Source organism: Erinaceus europaeus, chromosome 2 (genome assembly GCF_950295315.1).
Source record: "Erinaceus europaeus chromosome 2, mEriEur2.1, whole genome shotgun sequence".
In the NCBI taxonomy this organism is placed as follows: domain Eukaryota; kingdom Metazoa; phylum Chordata; class Mammalia; order Eulipotyphla; family Erinaceidae; genus Erinaceus; species Erinaceus europaeus.
In genome coordinates, this window is record NC_080163.1 from 59,514,528 (window position 1) to 59,537,331 (window position 22,804).

A 22,804-nucleotide genomic window follows, 5' to 3' on the forward strand; every position below is an offset into this window, starting at 1 on the left:
AGGCAGGGATAGAAAAGTCTCCCTTTCTTTTTCTAGTTTTGGTTCTAGTCAAACCCCTGTCTAGACAGTTGCAAGACTCTAGAATCTCAAAACTAATAGCACAAGACCTGCAATACATCATGTATCCTCATAAGGGATATGAGGGGGGCCTGGCAGAACCCCAGCACTCAGGGCCCCTTGTCATCTGCTCAGACCTTATTCTACCAAATTAGACTCCACTATCTTTTAATACTAAGGGCCCCTCAGTCAGGAGTCTCTTTATTCCAGATTTCTACATTGAACTACGTTACCTGCATAGGTAGTATGAGTTAATTTCCTAAAATCTTCCTGAATTTCTTCCCATTTTCCATTCTCCCATCTGGATCTCGTTGCTCCATCCTGATCTACAATAGCTGAATTCTCACCATCCAGGGCTCAACTCAACTGTTTCCTTATTCAAGGGATTTTCTTTGGTTCAGATTCTTAAAAACCCTAACACCGGGAGTTGGTGGTAGCACAGTGGGTTAAGAGCATGTGGCACAAAGTGCAAGGACTGGTGTAAGGATCCCAGTTCGAGCCCCCGGATCCCCACATGCAGGGGAATCACTTCACAGGTGATGAAGCAGGTCTGCAAGTGTCTATCTTTCTCTCCCCCTCTCTGTCTTCCCCTCCTCTCTCCATTTCTCTCTGTCCTATCCAACAACAATGACGACATCAATAACAACAATAAAACAAGGGCAATAAAAGTGAATAAACAAATATTTTTAAAAAGAGAAAAAAAAAACCCTAACACTACCCTCTAGTCAATATCCATCATAACCCTCAACTCAATTTCACAGCACTCATTTGATAAGTCAGCAGCACCTTGATGCCAAGAATAGTGCCAGCTACAGAGAAGTTTGATAAACACCATAATAATGATAAACACCATAAAGTGAAATAAACACCATAAACACACAAAGGCTTTCCACCTCCCTATTATACTTGCTGTCATTCACTTTTTTTTTTAAACAAAATTTGGAATATGTTTTTCTGAAAAACTGAACACAGTTACTACACAAGAAAGTTCCTAATGGTACAAAAAAGTATGCAGTGCCCGTTTGTGTGTGTGTGTGTGTGGTGGGGGTGGGGGTTTCCACACGCGATGAAGCAGTATTGCAGGTGTCTTTGTCTCTCTCCCTCTCTACTTCCCTTCCCTCTCAATATCTGTTATATTAAAGTGAAACCAAAAAAAGTTTCATGCAGTGAAATTTATGTTTGTTTGTTTGTTTTTTCCTATACCAGTGTCCCAGTCTCTCCGCCCAAGGAACAAGCACTGTCCTCAGTTTTCTATACTTTCTTTATGTAGGTACATAGTATGGGAATAATAGGACAGTCTATGTCATAACTAGAATACTGAATACCCTCACAATATTAACAACCTAAAAGACTTGCAGACCCCAAAATGAGAAAGATAAGACAGCTTCAATAATGTCTAGGTAGGTACCTTTTTCTTCTCCAAGTAAATGTCATGGCGCTATTCAGCAGAAAAAAAAATTGAAAAATGAGTTACAACTTTGGAGAACAGTCAAAGTGATAGTGAATTCTCAATACCAAGTCACTTAATTTAAAAGAAGTCCATGACTCCCTCTAGAGTCTTTATATCACATTTATGCAAATAGTACAGCCAGAATACTGGACCTGGGAGTCAGAGGTCAGGTATTCACAGAGATTTTCCAGCCAACACTGTTGGGTCAGCACCTGAGAAGGTACCAGCTTTGCCATGCTTATGACCCACATTCAAGTTCAACCTTAATGGTAATGGAGTAAGCTTTGGTACTTTGGCATCCTTGCCTATCTCCCACAGCCTTTCTGTCTAATATTAAAAAAAGTGAGTCTGGAGTAGTGAAGTCCTGGTGACAATAACAACAACAAAAAGAATATAGCAGAGGCCCAATCACCTTGACTCCTAAAGATGTTTGTTGGGCTATTACTGTCATAAAGGTATTATCCAGGGCCTGGAAGATAGTTTGCCTAGCAGAGCACACTCTTTACCAAATGAAAAGCTTTAGGATGGAGCGTAACAATTATGAGAGCAGCACCATTGACAATAAGAGGGGGAGGTGGATACTCCATGGCACTGTGGTGTGTCTCCCTTTCTCTCTTTTTCCTTCTCTCTCTCTCTTTCAAAGAAAAGAAAAGAAAAAAAAAATCATCAAGGTGCATTGTGAGGTCAATGGTTTATTCCACAGCACCAGAAAAAAAAAAGTACTTAGGAGCAATTCCTTTTCTAGGCCATTAATTTGGACTTGGTTTCATTGACGGGGGAAAAAAATGAAGACATTAGAATTAATCACTTATATTTGATAGATGAGAGCTTCTCAGACCCAGCATTAGGAAGCGATTCGTCCAGGATCTTAACTAAAGCATAACAGAACTGAGATATATGCCTTGGATTCCTAATTTTCAATAGAAGGTATTTTCACCTAGGCTACTTGGTCACATATATTTTCAGATCGCAATAAGGCTTGAAATATTATCTTGGAACATAAGATTCAGCATTGGGAGACTGGCTCTGGAAGTGAATTGGATATCAGTTACTCGTATAAAAGGTGCTGAAAGGAGACTCAAAAAGTCAATTCTACCCTAGTTTGAAAATGGGGCCCTCCATAGGACCTTGCCCTCAACTTGCATCAACAATAGTAGAGAATGTTGCATCCTCTGAAGGGAAGCTGGACAACATACACTGTGTTACACCTGAGGAAGTTGGGTTGATATTGGGGCAGCTTGGAATGTTCCTACTCATGACCACAGAATGTGAGCTCAGATCTACTGGGATGTAGAGGTCACATAGGCTCCTAAGCTGAATATGGGCCCCAGATCAGATCCAACTGATGGGGTTTACAGTCAACAATATTTATACACCTTTCCCATATTTGGGAGCTACCCTCTTCCCTGATCCAGCTTTCTGGTCCTTTATGCAGCCATGATACCATCTCCCCATACAATAACTTGGATCTACCTGCATTTCAGATTTCAGGCTCAGGGAAAACAAACAAACAAACAAACAAAAACTAGTATAGCCACAGGCCCTTGGGAATATAACTAAAATATGCCTACTAGCTATCTACAGAACGGAGACCCCCCCCCCCAACTCTTCATCTGCACTATTCTAGCCATTAGGTTCATGATTAGTCAATAACTTTTCTGGCTTTGTATGTTAACTCTCTTTTCAGTCAACAGGTTCCAGATGCTAGCATGATGCCAACTGGATTTCCCCGGACAGACAGCCCCACCAATCTGTCCTGCAGCCCCACTTCCCCAGAGCCTCACTCCACTAAGGAAAGAGAGAGGCAGGCTAGGAATATGGATCAACGTGTCAATGCTCTTGTTCAGAGGGGAAGCAATCACAGAAGCCAGACCTTCCACCTTCCATACCCCATAATGACCTTGGGTCCATACTCCCAGAGGAATAAAGAATAGGAAAGCTATGAGGGGAAGGGATGGAATATGGAGTTCTGGTAGTGGGAATTGTGTGGAGTTGTACCCCTCTTATCCTATGGTTTTATCAATGTTACCTTTTTATAAATAAAATTTTTTTTAAAAGAACAAATGCAGGGACCCAGGGTAATCTGATATGATGGAGTGAGGTATGTTTCTCCCTGTTCTTTCAGTGTTACGATTTTCTACTCAACAGCATAATAATAAAATTAACTACACTTGTAAAAAAAAAACAGGGGTGAGGGGACCTTTTATTTCCTACCAGAGGCCATTTGGATATTTATAACATCATTCCAGAACCACACAAAATCTTCACCTTAAAACAACAATTGGAACCATCAGTGGCACACCTGGTTAAATGCACACATTACAATGCTCAAGGATTTCGGTTCCAGTCCCTCTGGTCCCCATATGCACGGGAAAAGCTTCACAAGTGGTGAAGCAGGGTTGCAGCTGTCTCTCTCCCTCTTTATGTCCCACTCCCCACTCAATTTTTCTGTCTCTATCCAATACTTGAAGTAAATAAAATATTTTTTTAAAAAAAAAACTTAGCACTTAATATTGCTACAAAAAAAAGTTTACAAATTTATTGAATTTTGAATCCTGTCAGCAAGTTGCCTTGGTCAGATCAGAACAAATGATTTTACTGGTCATATAAGGCCCACAGATTGGATGTTTATGACCTGTTTTAAAGTAATAGCTACTTTGTAACAGTCATCAAGGGTACATATTCATGACAGATTTTATTTTGTAACAGATTTCGCCACTCCATGCTGACATTTTCAAATAGTGACAGAGACAGAGGTAGAGAGACAGAAAGACATCACAACACCTTTGCTTCCTTCAGTGGTGCTGGGTTTGAACCTAGGTCATGCTCATGACAAAGCAAATACACTATCCAAGTGAGCTATCTTGATAGTACAACAAAGGGTTTTAAATAAAAATAGGCAAACCAGATAATGACTTTCTAATTTTTTTCTTTCTTCTAGGTGTTTCCAGTTGGACTAGTCTGAGGACCCATTTTAAATGCCAGCGTAAGGCAGAAACCTAGGTTCTCTGGGTGGTCTATACCCCCAGGATCAGATTCTCAACACTAAGGAAGTCACCATATGAAATATCACACCAGTCCCCCTACCTAACATTTATGTTTAATCTTAAATGGAATCTTCCTGCCATCAGTCACCAACCTACTATGTTAAAGTAAGCAGGCCACATTTCACAGGCTGCTTTGTAGAGCAAGACTCAGATAATTTTTCCCAGGTTAAATATCAGACCTGCTCTTTGTTCCCCTTACATTTCCACTTCAGCCTGCTAGTAAGCTTCATAGTTTCTTCTCTTTGTCCACTATTTTGTAAAGGTCTATAGGTTTTAAAGCATTTTATTGGGGGCTTAGTGGTTTACAGATCAGTTACTGAAACGTGGGTATGATTTCTCATCTCTCTGGGGCAGATATTTGCAAAAAACTCTCACCCCTTGTGGTCCAGGAGGTGGTGCAGTGGATAAAGCATTGGCTTCTCAACCATGAGGTCTTGAGTTCAGTCCCTGGCAACACATGTACCATAGTGCTGTCTGGTGTCTGGTTCTTTCTCTCTCTCTTCCTGTCTTTCTCATGAATAAATAAATAAATAAATATATATACTCTCATCCCCAACTTCCACCCTTGAGGGGAATGGAGGGGGTGAAGAAGGTGTTGAGGTGGGTCCTGGTACATAATGGTGGAATAATGTTCATCTTTCTCTCTCTTTATAGCTAGACACAAAAGGAAATGGCTTTGTCTAGCAGTGGAGCTATAGATTTCCTTGGTTCATCTGCTATTATCTAGAATGTAAACTAAATCCAATTTTACTAAACAATCACCATCAGCAATTACCAACTGGAAGTCAAGACCCCTGTGACTTTGCAACTTGGGAAGACAAGTTCCTCACTAGAGCCGCCCTCAGTCTTGCCTGGATCATCACATGCTTTAGTTCCATCTGTTCTTCAAAACATACAAAGCAACAGGATGGGGGGAGATCTTTAAATAGAACCATCTTACATTTAGGATTAAATAGCATTCTTAGGGGAGGGGGGATACCCTGTAAGCGTGAAACAGTTCCAAACTTGAAAAAAAAACAAAACTATTTTTTCTTCATAAGCCAAACTCAGTCATATGAGACATTTAGACAAGGGTCGCATATTAGAATGTACAATTTAGAAGTGAATGAAAATACAGAAGGAAGACTGCATCTGTGTGGGCAAAAGATATAATTCTGCATGGTTGACACGGTAGCACTCAGACCTTTTAGAAACAGAAAGAAAAAGATTTGTTTTGAAATAATTAGGCCTTCAGGGGGAGGGAAAAGAAACCTATTATGGATAACAGAAACTAAAAATTCTTATGTACCATAAGAAGATACTCTTTAGTCTACCCCAAATATTTACAAAGTGTAAATAATGCAATGGAATCATTTCAGAGGCTCCAAGCCTGTTCTTTCAGTGGATACACTATTAATTATGTATGAGATGGTCAAATGCTGAGAAAAATCCTTTTCTGAAGCTAATTCAATAAGTCCACCCATAATGCTTTTTTGATAACAACTATCATCAATTACACAAATTGTCAATGTAATCACTATTCTCTAAGTGCCACATGCATGCCAAGATTAGAGGAAATGAAATAGAGACAGCTGTCCTTGTGGGGCTTCACATCAAAGGCAAATTATTCTCTAATAAACAATACAAATCAAGAGAATGACTTATTGGATTTTAAAAGATGCTTTTACAGAGAAAGTCACTCTCTTACTACCTCAGCTTCACACACCAGAAACATATTCCAAAAAAAAAAACCCATTTCCCACTTTTTGATTAGTTCATTTAGTTACATTCCTATCAGTCATTAATAATTTCTAGTTATATTTAATTTCATCAAAAAAAGTTCAGCCCTTTGTGCTACATAAGTCAACTGTAAGTTCTATCATGTAAAAGACACTGGGTTTATCATTCACTGGCTGAATGGCTTTGGGTGAGACACTTTAATTCTCTAGATCTCAATGAAAAATGGGGAAAGCATGACTCAACTGAGTTCATTTTAGAACAAGCAGTAAGAACAACTTCCTACTTTAGGGGAACCTTTATTTTGAGCCTGAAATTAGCAGACAGGTATCTATTCCCTGTCCTTTAAGCTAGCATCAGAGACCACTTTTCCCAGGGGAGAGATACAATGTCAGCACTAAATTATACTTGTCGCAGTCGCTGCAAGGTCCTGATCACAACCTTTCCATGGAAACCACTCAGCATTTTTTCCCTCTGTCAACCTTTCTTAGTTGGAACCAATTTTCTGCTGTGATTCTAAAATAACATGCCCCACCATTTTGTGAGCTACCTTATAATTTTTCAATAAATTCCTTTTACCTTTCAGTTGCTGATGACCAGTTTCATTTTGTTTTCTTTTGGTCATGAAGAATTTTGGCTACTTACAAACAGTGTGGGATGGTGGAACGAAAGATGAAGCACTTAGCATAGTACCTGATATGTATAAGTGGTATATTTGTGGTAGTAGAGTTAGATTCTGATGCTCTTGTGATTTGGAAATCTAAAATATTCCTGTACCAGCTTTCATGCAACAAACAATAGAGTAACAACAGTAGTTTAAATTAAAGTGTCATTTCAGTAATACAAATTAAGAAGATTCTAGTCTGTAATTCTAGGCCATCAAATAGTCAATAACCATGATAAAACATTCCTGTTTCCTAGGCCTTAAATAACTATTTGCTCCCCCTCCCCTAGCTATCAACACTGCTCAGTTGCCCTCACCCTATTCCATTCCTTGAATCTCTGGAGAAAATATTTTACTTTTTGATCAAAAGTTGGGCTACTTCTCTAGAAAATTACCTTCCTTTGCTTCTTGAGTAGATAATAAAATTAATGTGATGAGTGAGATGGCTTGTAAGTTGGCAGTGCTCACTTGAGAGACTCTCAAAGTTAGCCAAGTAGAAGAAATTTATAGCATCCAAAATTATTACTAGCTCATAGATATTAGAAACAATCCAATACATGTTTTTATATAAGAATATAAAAACTAAACTAAAATTTAAAAATGAAAGATTCTCAGACAACATTAAGGCACTTCCAGGAGGTATGGCTATGGACTAACAGCCAACAGCAAAGAATGTCCTCCCTAAAACAACGAATTTTGACAACCATAAAATCTGCAAGCCTCACTGCATTGCAAGGACACCAAGGTCTCAGGTGGATGTTGGTGTGTGTGGATGGGGTGAGAGGAGGCGCAGGATTGAAGCCAAGCATCTGGAGGCTGGGAGCTCTGACAACCAATAGTACCATTTTGTTTCGAGCAACAGAAGTCAAGGCTACACACCGTACTGACTATGCGAAAGAGTAACCTCTGAGCTTTTGGCCCATGGCCTCAGGGATGACAGTCAGCTGAACCGGTGGTGGGATCACACCACAGTAGCAGGGGATTTGCCAGACCAGCTTGGTCTGCCTCCCCAAACTAAGGCAAATACTCAGAAGGTAATTTGCAGCATCTGGCAGCTAAAAGAGAATAGGTGGCAGCTGACCACCAATAGTAAGCTGAGCCCTGCTTCTTCAGACAACATTTAAAAAGAACCTAAGCAAGCCTGTGCAATTCTTTGCAGGTGAGACTCTCCCTGAGAGGACTAAAAATGTCTAGCAGAAGGAAAAGTTTCTTTACAAACATTGTTGTATAACAAAAGCTAATAACAACTAATACCATAGTGATATTAAGATCACAATTTGGACCAGCAATGTGGTTGACAATCTAAATTAAATCTAACTATCACTCAGAGGCAGCTGCTGAAGTAATTGTCCCTGATACCCACATAGACCCTAATGAGTTTGACAATCAGAGTAATAAGCCAACAGCATCCACCTTAATATGTTGGGAACACAACTGAGCACAGTATTTAGTACTACCGAAAGAAATTATGTATTTCAGAAGACTCTGAGGAAATTCATGAAACTATAGACAATGTCTACCTGTTCCTTCTTAAAGGAATTTTTTTGTGTGCTAATGGATACATGTAAGACACCACATGCAATGTTTATCCAAGATATTAAACCTATAACTAAATTTAATATTCACCATAAAAACTTCATAAGGACCCTGCCTACATGTTCACTCCTCCTCTGAAAACACTCTGAAAAATAATTTGCATTAAATAACAGTTGAATTGCCCTACCTTGACCTGGCAGTTCTTCCATGACTATACTTTAGAAAAATTTACAGATATACTGCAGGAGATGAAAAAAAATTTTTTTAGCAGAGAAATCACAGAAAACAACTTAAAGGATGAAATGATCATGTTCACACAGTGCAACAGCATGTTTTAATACTGTAAAGCAGAATTTGCAATAGGAAGTAAAAGGCAAAGAACATTCTTGGAAGACTGTGCAGATATCCTATCTCTACAGAACGAATGACACATCAGTCTCAATTGTCAGCCCTCTGTGAGCACTGCCCTTAGCTAAAGGAAGTTGCCTGACTCCTCAGCTCACCCTTCTACTCCATTTCCCCAGTCATCTAGTAGCAAAGCTCTGCAGAGATCCTTCTGGTATTTTATTATTATTACTATTGCCACTACAGTTATTGCTGGGGTTCTGTGCCTGCACAATGAATCCACCATTCCTGATAGCCATTTTTTAGTCTTTTTTCTTTCTTTAAATAGAACAGAAAGAAATTAGATGGGAGAAGTATACAGAGAGGGAGAGAGAAAGAGAGACACCTGTAGCCTTGCTCAGCTACTTATAAAGCATCCTCCCTGCAGGTTGGGATGAAGGGCTTGAAACCAGGCTTTTAAGCATGGTAATTTGTGTGCTCAACAAGGTGTGCCACCAGCCAGTATCACATTCTCTGGGTTTTAGAGTTGTGGAGACTGTCTCAAAGTTAACAAACCTCTCCAGGGCAAGTCCTATCTAGTCCTTCTCTCCTATATAAGGGCCAGGGCCCCTTTCTAGGAGAACTGGTGCTTATTTCCTAGTAATGTCCCATGCAATCTGACTGAAAGTATGCTTCTCAAGGAGTTTCATTATTCTATTTAACCCTCATGAAAAATCCTGACAGATATTATTAATCTCATTATAAGATGGGTTTCAGAGAACTTAGCTAAATTGCATAAAATCATTCAATGTTGAATCTATTAGGTCCTTAAGGTTCGGTTTTTTCTACTACTATAGATGATTTTTTTTTAATCAGGCAGCACTTTGATTAGCTTGCGTTAAAGTACATTTCAGAAGCAAATAGAAGTGTATTTCTTTAAAAATGTTCTTTGATTTGAGAACTAATTGTAATTCCTCTCCAGAATTACCATGATTTTACTGCATTAAAATAAGTTATATTCACTCATCAAGTTATGATAAGCCTATTAGTGCCTGAATATAATTTAAAGTAAGAAATATTTAATTTTTATTGAGCTAGTTCTAAGAAATATGACTCTACTACCTGTATTCATTCTTATTAAGCAAAGGGAGAAATATTCAGCTTTAAATCATAGTAGCATTAGTTTAGGGGAAAATTTTAGAGAAGTTCTGACAATAGAATTAGGATAGTCACATTCATGATTTTAAAATTCCCAGTAGTCTCACACGGACACAACCACAGAGGCCAGACTTCTGACCTTATGCACCCCATAAAGAATTTTGGTCCATACTACCAGAAGAATAAATATTAGAGGAAGATGAACAAAGGGCTCTGAACTCCAATTACATTAGAATCTGGAGAGAGAAGAGGAAAAGGGGGAGGTGAGTAGTGGGGGGATGGGGAGGGACACTCAGAAGTATTAAGTGTGACTTAGAAAGAAAGAAGACAGGGGGAAAATACACATATATATAATAGTCAACCAGTATCTGTGATCTTGGAGGAACAAATGCAGTTTCCAGTGAAGGAAATGGGGATACAGAACTCTGGTGGTTGGAAAGGTATGGAATTATACCCCAGTTATCTTATAATTTTGTAAATCAATATTAAATCATTACTGAAATGTTTTTTTAGGTTTTTCAAAATTTATTTATAAAATAAAAAAATATCGACAATACCATCGGACAATAGGGGTACAATTCCACACAATTCCCACTACCAGAGTTCTGTATCCTATCCCCTCCACTGGATGCGTTCCTATTCTTTTTATTATTATTATTTTAAAAAGGAGGAGACATGAACAAAACCATAGGATAAGAGGGGTATAACTCCACACAATTCCCACCACCAGATCTCTATATCCCATTCCCTACCCTGATAGCTTTCCTATTCTTTATCCCTCTGGGAGTATGGACCTAAAAGTCATTGTGGGATGCAGAAGGTGGAGAAAATGTTTTTTAAAAAAGGTATTTGTATTTTGTATTTAGTGAGTTGACTTATCTACTTACATGGCCGAATATGATATATGAAGGAGAGTTTCCCTAGAAAATATTACCTAGAAAGTGTATTATTTCTTAGCAAAGGCTTCAGGTAGTATGAGGGTACACTGGACAATAAGCAGGAGAGAAATATACAGAATTCAAGTGCATAAAACAAATTATTCTTAAGAAATTTTTGGATAGTTATATTGAGACAGAATAACTATGTGGTAAAGTAGGAGCAAAACCAACATGTGAACTATTCTAATTATGTCAGTTATTTAAAACAAAGTTCATTAAGGTTTTCCCAGTATTACACATTGAACAAATGACAATTAGATAGAAGGGAAAAATTATCAAACAATAAGAGTCCGGTTATATTTCTTCATTTCTTTATTTAAAAAATTGGCAAATGGCTAACAGCTTCAAGTTATTCCCAAGTATAAAATTTTCTCTATGGGTACCTACAAGAGAATTCCTGAAAAGTTTGGATGTGAGACCTTCCTCAGTTGCAAGGGCATTTGAGAGTCTTACTTCATCAAACTCTATACCAAAAATGAGAAATGGAATCTGAAATTGACATCCATCTTTTGGGAGTCTCAAGTCAACAATTAACATGATGAAGCAATCCCACTTCCCTTAGAAAAAAAAAAAAATTAATCATGCTCTAAGCGCACTGACAGGCAAAAGGATCCTGGTTCCGAGCCCCGGCTCCCCACCTGCAGGGGAGTCGCTTCACAGGCAGTGAAGCAGGTCTGCAGGTGTCTATCTTTCTCTCCTGCTCTCTGTCTTCCCCTCCTCTCTCCATTTCTCTCTGTCCTATCCAACAGCAATGACATTAATAATAACTACAACAATAAAACAACAAGGGCAATGAAAGGGAATAAATAAATAAAATATTAATCACTTACGTAGGTATACTCTAAGAGATTCAAAATGTCCAATAATTTATTATTTAGACAATTAAAACTATTAATATTTTTATGTTCTCATGAATGAGTCATAAAGAACTATATTTATATTTATAGTAAGAATATTATGTAATTTCTAGAGGGTTGTTTCTATTGAATCAAATTCTTAAAGATATAAAACATTACTTAAATAGTGTGAATATTACTTAAAGTTTATATTCCACCTCTATCAGCACAAACCTTTTTTGCCATACTTCTGTAAACATTTAGTAATGTGAATACTAAGAAAAGTCAACAATTGGAAGCTAAGAATAAGCAAAATCACAGCTTTTTAGCAGGCTGTAACTTCTAAAAGCTGGTTTTGGAGCCTGCCATTTTATCTATTGGCATAAGCATTAAACATAAGCATTTACCTATTTATAAGGTAACTCTAAAGAATACAAATTTAAGAAACCAAATTTTATAAAACTACTTTAAAAATATTTTATTTTAGTGAGACAGAGAGATACCAGAGAACTCCTTATCATCTCTGGGGATTGAACCTGGAACCTCAGAGCATCAGGCATGAATTTTTTTTTATAACCATCATGTTATCTCTACCCCAGTACCAATATTTATGGGTTTGTTTCCCCTATTAAAAACAGCAAGTAAAAATAGACCAGATACATAAAATAATGCATAAAAAAATCAGGTTTTTTTTTTCCTGGTTGTTGTCTGTTTTATACTTAAGTTGAAACTGAACCAGTTAAGCAATTAGGGCACCAACACAAGGGAAAAATCAGAAAAATAAAACATGTTTCTAGAACTCTAGACTTCAGGACAAATGGATTTCAGAACATCATACAGATCAACTGATAACATACTGCATCTTCTTTTACTCTTGTCTTCATTTTTATTTTTAAAGAAACAGACTAGAACATATGCTAGACTGAGATTCAGAATATCTAAGCTTTAATATTTTACTTCTAAGGAAGAATATATCTCAGGAATCAGAAGACTGACTTCAGACATTCTGACCATTTTGTTGCTATTTTGCTTTTACTCCACAGATAACTCATCCATTTCTAGAGGAAGGTTGAAATGAGCACATGCAGCCAATGTTTTTTTTTTTTTCTTTTTCCTCAGTGCATTTAAGATAATCTTGAAATAGATTAAACTGTAACTCTCTTAGGTCCACATTGTCCCTAGAATGTATCTCTTTTTTCTAATGCTGCCTTGACTGTGAAGACAAAAACTGTCAAGAAATTCTAGCAGGAGAAAGTCACCTTATCTGCCAGTGTTAAGAGCTGGGTTTAACATACCCTTTTTTCTTTGCTGCCAGCCTGTGGACTGAAAGGAAGGCAGCAACTGGCTTGCAGTACCAGAGCTTTCTCATTGTTTTCCTTGTTAGGGTCTCTATCCTCCTTAATAAACTACAGGAGAGTTTCTTTTATGTGAATTCTGGTGCTGGAAAAACTGGGTTGAAACATGCAGAAGAATGAAATTGAACCACTTTATCTCACCAGAAACAAAAATCAACTCCAAATGGATCAAAGACCTAGATGTCAGACCAGAAACAATCAAATACTTAGAGGAAAACATTGGTAAAACACTTTCCCACATACACCTCAAGGACATCTTTGATGAATCAAACCCAATTGCAAGGAAGACCAAAGCAGAAACAAACCAATGGGACTACATCAAATTGAAAAGCTTCTGCACATCCAAAGAAACTATTAAACAAACAGAGAGACCCCTCACAGAATGGGAGAAGATCTTCACATGCCAGACATCAGACAAGAAACTAATCACCAAAATATATAAAGAGCTCAGCAAACTTAGCCGCAAAAAAGCAAATGACCCCATCCAAAAATGGGCAGAGGAAATGAACAAAACATTCACCACAGAGGAGATCCAAAAGGCTAACAAACATATGAAAAACTGCTCTAGGTCACTGATTATCAGAGAAATGCAAATCAAGACAACACTAAGATACCACCTCACTCCTGTAAGAATGGCATACATCAAAAAGGACAGCAGCAACAAATGCTGGAGAGGATGTGGGGACAGAGGAACCCTTTTACATTGCTGGTGGGAATGTAAATTGGTACAGCCTCTGTGGAGAGCAGTCTGGAAAACTCTCAGAAGGCTAGACATGGACCTTCCATATGACCCAATAATTCCTCTCCTGGGGTTATACCCCAAGGACTCCATAACACCCAACCAAAAAGAGGTGTGTACTCCTATGTTCATAGCAGCACAATTCATAATAGCTAAAACCTGGAAGCAACCCAGGTGCCCAACAACAGATGAGTGGCTGAGAAAGCTGTGGTATATATACACAATGGAATACTATGCAGCTATCAAGAACAATGAACCCACCTTCTCTGACCCATCTTGGACAGAGCTAGAAGGAATTATGTTAAGTGAACTAAGTCAGAAAGATAAAGATGAGTATGGGATGATCCCACTCATCAATAGAAGCTGACTAAGAAGATCTGAAAGGGAAACTAAAAGCAGGACCTGATCAAATTGTAAGTAGGGCACCAAAGTAAAAACCCAGTGGTGAGGGGTAGGCATGTAGCTTCCTGGGCCAGTGGGGGGTGGGAGTGGGCGGGAGGGATGGGTCACAGTCCTTTGGTGGTGGGAATGGTGTTTATGTACACTCCTAGCAAAATGTAGACATATAAATCAGTAGCTAATTAATATGAGAGGGGGAAATCAATTGTATGTCTCAAAGTTTCTCAAAAGACAAACTGAATCTTTTTAATATATAGGCTATGTATTTGATATGCGGACTCTCTCAAAAGCCTAGACCAAGTAGATTAGAAGCTTCCAATAGCACAGCTATATACAAGATACTGGGTACTGTCCATCAAACCATAACAAAGGGACTTTTCAAAGTTAACCCAATTAACAAATAATGTGATGATAATATTAACTATTGAGTGTCTTTTTGAACCCTAAGACAGCAGGAACCTCACATCTTCACTATAGAGCCCCTACTTCCCCCAGTCCTGGAACCCTTGGATAGGGCCCACTTTCCCGTATGCATCTCCCAATCCAAACCAAATAACATTGCATCTGCCGATCACAACCTAACCAAAGCAACGATTGCTACCTCAACATGCTTCACCTCAGAATGTATCCAGAGACTTCACGTGTGGAATGACAACCCTTCAGCTTCATTACTCGGGTGAGACCTTTCCTTTAATAGTACACTCTAATTTCATCTCAGGTAGTTCACTTTCTAACAAAGTCCCATAACCTAGATATACACCAGTTTCTGTGAGAGAGAGCTTATGTGCACACGTATCCATAAACTACTGCAAAATATATACCTGAAAGCAGGACTACACTAGAGTTTGCAGTGAGTACCTCCCTAACACTTCCTCTCCACTATTCCAAGCTTGGGATCCATGATTGCTCAACAAATTGTTTGGCTTCATATGTTAACTCTGTTTTCAATCACCAGGTTCCAGATGCCACCAGGATGCTGGCTAGGCTTCCCTGGATTGAAGACCCCACCAATGTGTCCTGGAGCTCAGCTTCCCCAGAGTCACACCCTACTAGGGAAAGAGAGAGGCAGACTGGGGGTATGGACCGACCAGTCAACGCCCATGTTCAGCGGGGAAGCAATTACAGAAGCCAGACCTTCTACCTTCTGCATCCCTCAAGGACCCTGGGTCCATGCTCCCAGAGGGATAGAGAATGGGAAAGCTATCAGGGGAGGGGGTGGGTTATGGGGATTGGGTGTTGGGAATTGTGTGGAGTTGTACCCCTCCTACCTTATGCTTTTGTTCACTAATCCTTTCTTAAATAAAAAATTTAAAAAAAAAAAGTTTGTGATGCTTCCTGGTGAATATGCAAATGAAACTGCAGCTCCTCAGAACCTACTCAGTTTAGAAAGGGCTCCCCCAGAATAATATACACTGGCCTCACCAAGGTACCTATGGTACTGAGTAAGACCTTCAGGAGGTTGCAATCAAAATTGCTATCTTTCAATTCTTTATTATCGTGTGACTATTTGAACTCTGGGGAAGCATTTACTTTTCAAAGAAAAGCTGAAAACAAACTTCTAATAATGCAAACTAGCAATATGCCATTTTTGTCGGCATAATAATTACCCACAGATAATAGACTCCCACATAGAGAATTCCCTAAGAAGTAGAAATCTTAGTTAAAATAAATAACATGTAAATGACTTACACAAAAGACTAGGCAATTATATTACAATGGATGCAATTTCTAAAAGGTTAACTGCTAGCCTTTGGCATTTTTTTAAAAATAAAATAGTAACAATGACATGAATGTGTTTCTAGTGACAATATATGAGACTGAGCTCGAAATTAGTAAGTAAAGCTTGCATTTGAAACTAAGTGAAGTAGAAATGCATGTAGCTGAATCTCAAAGAAATCACTTTTAGAGTTTGGTCTAAAGTATTAATATATATGAAACTTATTTCACATGAACCAAAGTATTTTTAACCCTAAAAATACTGCAACAGCATATGCTCATTCCTGAAGTTGTGGCACTGACTTCAAAAAGCAGTTGATTTATCAAAAGGGAAAAAGGAACTTCCTGGCAAATTAAGATGTAAAAGATGCCAAATAGATGAAAAAGCAAAAACCAAAGCAAAGCATAATGTACTAAAAACTTGTTTCCTGATTAAAAATATATAATTTTGTCTTTGCTTCAAAAACTAACTTTACTGACACTAAAAAAGATAATTTGCTTTATTCTGGAGAATTATTTCTCTTATGGGAGAATTTCTCTTAAGTGGAGAATTTACATTTTCAAGAGGATGGGCTGTGAGAAAGTGAACTTTGGCAGTGAAGAATCTTATGCAGTGACAAGGAGCAAGAGCTTCTCAGTCCCGACTGAATGGGCCAAGACCTTTATGTACCGCAAACTGGACAAAGGACCATTAACCAAAATATATAGGAAGAAAAAAAGCTCAGCAGCAACCACACAAAAACATAACAATGGAAATGGGGAGAGGATGTGGACAAAATTTTCACCAAACAGGATATCCAGACTACCAACAGACTTATGAAAAATTATTCAGTCACTGATTATCAGAGAAATGAAAATAAAGAGAATGGTGAGATACCACTTTATACCTGTGAGAATGTCACACACATCAGAAAGGACAGAAACAACAAGAGGATATGGGGAAAGAGGACTGTTTCTACACTGTTGGTGGGTATGTAAATTGGTTCAACCTTGTGGAAAAGAGACTGGAGAGTCCTCAGAACACTAAGAATGGATTTACCCTATGGCCCAGCAATTTCTCTCCTAGGAATCAATCCAAAGAATGTACAGTACACACACACACACACACACACACACACACACACACTCCATATTTAAAGAGATCTGTGTACATCTAGATTGATAAAAGCATAGTTTGTAACAGCCCAAACATGGAAGCAACTAGATGTCCAACAATAAATGAGTGACTAATAAAGTTACAGCATATGCACACAATGGAATACCACTCATCTGTCATAAATGATGTGATCTCCTCCTCCACATCTCCAGAGAACTTCAAAGGGTCAGATTAAGTGAGATAAGTCAGAAGTAGAAGGATGAATACCAGATGATCTCACTTATAGATAGTATCTCTCCATTTTTGGGTGGGGTTATTTGTTTTCTTGTTGTTGAGATTGGCAAGCTCTTTATATATTCTTGTTATTAGCGCCTTGTATGACGTATGACAAGTAAAAATCTTCTCCCATTCTGTAAGAGGTCTCTTAGTTTGGGTGGTGGTTTCTTTAGCTGTGCAGAAACTTTTTAATTTGATGTAATTCCATAGGTTTATGCTTACCTTAGTCTTCTTTGTAATTGGATTCATTTCATTGAAGATGTCTTTAAAATTCATGCAGAAAAGAGTTCTGCCAATATTTTCCTCTAAGTATCTGATAGTTTCTGGTCTAACATCCAAGTCCTTAATCCACTTGGAATTTACTTTTGTATTTGGTGAAATATAGTGGTTCAGTTTCATTCTTCTGCATATTTCAACCCATTGCTTCCAACAACATTTGTTGAAGAGACTCTGCTTTCCCAATTTAATAGTCTGGGCACCTTTGTCAAAAATTAGATGTCCAAAGGCATGGGGGCTTACTTCTGGGATCTCAATTCTATCCCCCTGGTCAGTGTGTTTATTCATGTTCCAGTAGATAAAATATATTTTCAAAGAAGGGTTATTCCATTTTAAAAGTGGAAAGAAAGTTATAAATAGATAATTGAAAAATGAAGAAATATTAATGTTCAATAGAATTATAAAAAATTCTAAAATAAAATTACAAAAATTCAGTTGGAGAAAAAGAAATATTATTTTTACCTGTCAAACTAATCCTAAATCACACAGAATAGTTTTTCTGAATGACAACTTTCTAATACAAATAAAAATTACTAAATATAAGCATGGGCCTTTTGTCATAGTAATATAAAAAATAACAATATTTCAAAGAGTCTTTGAAAAGTTATTTAAAAGAGCAAGAATAATCTGAGTATATAACAGTGGAAGATTGGTTAAATAATGTATATCATATACAATAAATAATAGACTATATGTAAAATTTTCTTAATATATGAACTGGAAAAATACAGATACACAACCATTTAAATTTGAGCTCAGTTATAACTCTATTGTAAAAGTATGCTGCCTATTATTTTTTATATTGAATGAGAGATAGAGAGAGAGACACACAGAGAGAATAGCACTGAAGTTCCCTTCAATGTGGTAGAGCTCAGTCTTGAACCTGGATCATGCACAGGGCAAATCAGTGCACTATCCAAGTGAGCTACATCATTGGATCTTCTTTGGGGAGGTCAGAGTGTATTTGTCTGTGAGGTGAAGTGAGCATTCATGAACAGAAAAGTAGAATGTTGTCACTGTGTGTTCAGAAACAGCATTTTGATCCAAAATATCATAAATTATATTATTTGCCAGAGATAGATACATACAACCAACTTGCAGGATTTCTGGGCAATCTTCTTATTCTATTGATGTTGGTCATCATCAAGCAGCTTTCTTTAGCCATAGGAATATGAGTAAATATGACTGCTTCTGTGTTCCTGTGTAGGTTTTAGATGTACTGTGTGATTGGTTAACTCCAAGATTGGTTCTATTATAGAGAGACTGCTCCTACAGATTAGATTTACCAATAAGGACATCAGTAATGACTCAGAGGGCAGAGTACAATCTTTGAATACAAAAGGCCCTGGGTTCAATCCCCAGTGTTGCATATAATGCAACAGTGTTCTTTCTCTCCCCCTCTTTCTTCCCCTCCTCTCTCAATTTCTTTCTGTCTTATCCAGCAACAACAACTACAACAACAATAGGGAAAATAAGATGGCCACCAGTAGCAGTGGATTCTTAGTGCAGGCACCAAGCCCCAGCAATAACCCTGGATGCAATAAATAAATAACAGTAGATGGGAACTGGGTGGTGGCATACTTGGAAGAGTGTATGTTACAATGAACAAGGATCACGTCTCCAGACCCCAGCTGTAGGGGGAAAGTATCACAAGCAGTAAAGCAGTGTTACAGGTCTTTCTCTCCCTCCCTCTCTCTCTCTCTTTTGAATGATTACTAAATTTATTTACTGTGAAGATTTATTCCAGGGGTCGGGCAGTAGTGCAGCAGGTTAAGCGCACATGGCGCAAAGTGCAAGGACCTGCATAAGGACCCTGGTTTGAGCCTCAGCTCCCCACCTGCAGGGGGGTTTGCTTCACAGGCAGTGAAGCAGGTCTGCAAGTGTCTTATCTTTCTCTCCCCCTCTCTGTCTTCCCCTCCTCTCTCCATTTCTTTCTGTCCTATCCAACAACAATGATATCAATAACAACAACAATAATAACCACAACAATAAAACAAGGGCAAGCAAAAGGGGGAAAAATAGCCTCCAGGAGTAGTGGATTCGTGGTGCAGACACCAAGCCCCAGCAATAACCTTGGAGGCAAAAATAAAATAAAAAAATAAAGAGATAAAAGAGATTTATTCCCAGAGACCTATGAGAGACCTCTGTGTGGTCTGGCACATGGTGATGCCAGGGATAGAACCTGTGTCATCTAGAGCCTCAGGCATTGAAGTCTGACTTGCTGCCTCTGTATTATCTCCCTAGCCTTTGAAATACCATTTAATGAAAACACTTTCTCACTGTCTTTAAACAAAAAGGATTTGTGTTTCATAATCTCACTTAACTCCTTCTTGTTCTACAGGGTTTAGACGCCACTTCACTACTAATTCCCAGTGCTCTTGAGACATGTGTTATCCATATCCTCCTCTGCTGGAAGGGGCAACTTCAAAGCCTTGATTCTTATCAAATGTTTAATCACTTTCAGTTTTGCATTCACCGAAGGGATAGACTTTTGAACTTGAGGATTATGTGCTTACTCTAATCCAAGCATCTTTATTATGTCTTTTCCCTAAAATGGACTTTGTTTTGTTTTTCTTTTTATTCTGGTAATAATATGTAGTTTTTGAAAGTGCTGTGGATCTCCACCATATTTTTTATGACCTGCAGGTGAAGGCTGAAATATTTCATCTGGAATTCTTGACTTGGTGAATTTATGATGAACCCAGAATTCAATCTGTACAGAAGAGAGATTCCACAGCTTTTGTCACAGTCTGCAGTGTCCCTGGTGACCTTTGAACTACTGAGCACAAAATCCCTGCTAGGAATGTGGTAAATTCTCTAGAGACTGTGAGAAGTAGGACATAGATCCATGGGCCAAATATGTCTTGAAAACAAATAGTCTCCCTCCCCTAGCTAAATGTCACCCAGCTACACACTTTCTCTATCATCCCCATTCTTTATTGAGTTCTGTCCAAATATATATATATATATATATATATATATATATATGTATATATATATATATAAAACATATATATATATATGTTTTTTAAATAAATAAATAAAAATTAAAATAGATGCCAGGAGCAATGTAGAGTTCTTCCACAACCATCCAGGGCCACCTACAGGTAATGGGAATGGGAAATAGTTAAATTGTTGAGTTCTAGGCTGTTTCATAGAAAAGTTATTTACCGAACACATAATTTAATGAAGTGCTATTCTGCTAAATGTCACACTATGAAGGAATTTTCTTTTTTGTTTATATACATGTGCCAGTTTTTCTGTATGTATTACATAATCACACAGTGGTTCAAAGAAAGGAACGGTATAACTCAATAAACTAGAAGGATTGACTTTAATTTGACTGGGTATGTTATACCATTGAAAGAAAGAGTCAATGTCAACTACTTGTCAGCCAAAGTAAAAGAGTATAGGAACCACACACACACACACATTATCAGTGCCCATACATTTATACTCATGGGAAAAGTCATAGGAGAAGCCTTGGGTAATGAGTTTGGGTATATTTTTGGTCCAACTGGTAATATTCTAAAAAGAATACAGATAAAGAAATCATGACTAAGAAACTCTTAAGGTATATGGTCCATTGGTAAAATGCATAAAACTAGGATACACAGCCCATAGGTTATTTAGCCTTATGTGTATTATTGGTTCCTGCTAGTTTGGGCTCATTGTAATAATGTAGAAATCAGTGAAAGTAAGACAAGAGAATAATCATTAGACTTCATTGACCCAAAAAGTATAGTATGCGATTAGAAAATTTGCATTGGAAAATAAAAGCCTTAACCAGATATACAAGAGTAAAAAATGGATAGATAACAACCTATTTTCTAAGGAAGGCAATGACTACTGCTACAGAACCCATGGCAAATATGACTTAATCCTGCAAACTGTAGTCTTCAGTTTCTATCTCAATTCTCCAAGCAGCATCCCAAACATTGAAGTTCAATCAACAAATATTTACCAAGACTCTACTATCTGGCAGGCATTGTTTGATATGTGGATGAGAACAAAGGTCAAAATCACAAAGCATCTAGACTCACAGAACAAAGATTTTACTTCAGAGGCAGTCAACAAACAAATAAGCAAAAACATGTATTCATTCTGGGTTGATGATATGCTATCAAGATAAAAAACAGGGAGCCAGGCTAGTGTGTAGGTAAGGTATGTAGCAGAAAGGGGTGGAAAGACATGCATGTTGAAGATGATGATCTAGGCTGAGTGTACAGGAAATACGCCTAGCTGTAACAGGAGCCACTGTCAGAATGCTATACTCTCCATAATCCGCTACTGTACCTGCTATAAGCCTGGATTATTATCTGTGCCTGGAACTGATAGCTACAAATAACAAGTTCCCAGAGCCCCTACTCAGGTGTGATTAATTTGCAAGAACAGGACATTAAACTCAAAAAACCTTTTTCACTAAATGACTGAGCTATTACAAAGGATACTAACAGATGGAAATCAATAATCAGATGGCAAAAATGCTTCAGGAAAGGTATAAAGAAAAGGCACAGAGAGTTTATGTTCTCTAAGGCATGCCACAGTTGCCCAAATCTTCACATATTCACCACTCTGGAAGCTCTCCAAAGCTCTCTTTGGGCATCTTTTATGAAGGCTTTATTACATAGGAATGCTTGATTAATTCGTTGGCCAATAACGAACTTAACCTCTATTCTCCCGTCTCTGGAGAGGGGCGGGGGAAGATATGGCTGAAAGTTCCATCTTGGTTCACTGTTTCCCTGGCAACCAGCCCCCATTCTCAGGTGTTTTTCAAGTAACATTCATAAACATAGCATAAGCACCTTATATTTCTCAGAACATTTAGGATTCCAAGGCCTTTTGGAAGTGGTGAGCTAGGAATTATGGATACAGACTAAATAGGTATGCAATATATATATATATATATACATATATATATGTATATATATGTATATATATATATATATATTCATCTGAATGATTGACCACAGTATATATTTTGTATAAATCACTATATTGAACAAGGTTAAACAGAATGCCAACCATGCTGTGGAAGCCAGCCTTCAAGAAGGCACTCTTGGAGTCCTGCCTCTGGGACTCACATTCTCATATGTAACTTACCCTTTCTATCCCATGAATTAGAAGATTTTTTTTTCTTTACTTATGATAGAAAGAGGATTTATTTCTGAACTGTTCCAGGCACCCTTGCTGTACTTCTGTCATGACTGTCTGAGTCCTG

The 22,804-nt window shown here is 37.9% G+C and overlaps 1 protein-coding gene and 1 pseudogene across 10 annotated transcripts in view; both read right to left on the reverse strand.

Annotated features, from left to right (window-relative positions):
* Positions 1-22,804, reverse strand: part of PSD3 (pleckstrin and Sec7 domain containing 3) — a 551,235-nt gene that overhangs the window by 139,711 nt on the left and 388,720 nt on the right. The gene's annotated exons all lie outside the window — the stretch shown is intronic.
* The window catches only part of LOC103113241 (large ribosomal subunit protein uL30m-like), a 36,702-nt pseudogene continuing 33,154 nt past the window's right edge, over positions 19,257-22,804 (reverse strand).